Here is a 1,106-nt window from a genome sequence, read left to right as displayed (position 1 = left end):
GGAGCAGTTAATATATATATATATATATATAATTTCACATTGTGTGGCCTCGAGGAACAAACTACATATTTTTAGAGTACATTCACATAAAGCTATACAAAATGACAATCTTTTAAAAATCCAAGACACCTATGAAGAAATGTACTATTCTTTCAAAGCTTGCTTGCTTATTTGCTCTCTAAGCCTGCTGGTAAGGCCTTAAATTATAACAGCAATGTTAACAATGATTCTGATGCTGGATTCTTCCTTTCCCTTGGGACATTTGGAATCTTAAAAAAATATAAAGATAAAAGGAAGATGGAAGACCAGATGAGGGAAAAGCCTCAATCACTACAGCTTCCTGAAAGAATTCCAAGGAAGTGATCCTCATCAAATATGATCTTTATTTTCTCAACAATTAACTAAGAATCAGTACAGATTGTTGTTGAGAAGTGCTGTCAAGTCATATAGAGTTATAGCAACACTAGTTAAGGTTTCGAGGAGCAGCTTGCAGGTTTGAACCACCCACCGTGCAGTTAGCAGTCCAGTGCCACATCAGGACTCCTCAACATCACATCAGGAGTCCTTAAACACTGCTGGCAAGGGTCAATTCCAAAACCTACATAAACTTTGGAATATTATCCATGTAAAATAGTTTGGGAACATTTCAGGGCATGGTGTCAAATGTTAAAATCCTCAGAATAATCAAGGTTCATATAATTATAGAAATGTAGCTAAAAACTAGAATTAATATAATTAAATTCACATTGTATAGATCAAGATGGTTTCCAAGAGACACATGGTGAACTTCAACCACCAACTTTTCGATTAGCAGGCCAGTGCTTATCCTACAGCACCACACCAGAAATCTAGCAGTATTTAAAGTAACTCCCCAAATTTTAAGTATGGAAATACTTTTGTTAGTCCTGAAGACAAGAAGAGCCTGTGTTTTAATCTAGTTCCATGTCTATTTCACTCAGATCCTTCTCAGAGGGAGTTCTAAAAATGCTTGTGCAAGTTATATTCAGAAATAGAAAACACAAAAACAGCCTAATGGATGCAAAAAGTCTTCATAACTTGTGCTTGGATCCACTATCAACACTCATGGAAGCAGCAGTCAAGAAATC

Source organism: Chrysochloris asiatica, unplaced genomic scaffold (genome assembly GCF_000296735.1).
Source record: "Chrysochloris asiatica unplaced genomic scaffold, ChrAsi1.0 scaffold00436, whole genome shotgun sequence".
NCBI lineage: Eukaryota > Metazoa > Chordata > Mammalia > Afrosoricida > Chrysochloridae > Chrysochloris > Chrysochloris asiatica.
Note: the sequence above shows the minus strand (reverse complement) of the source record.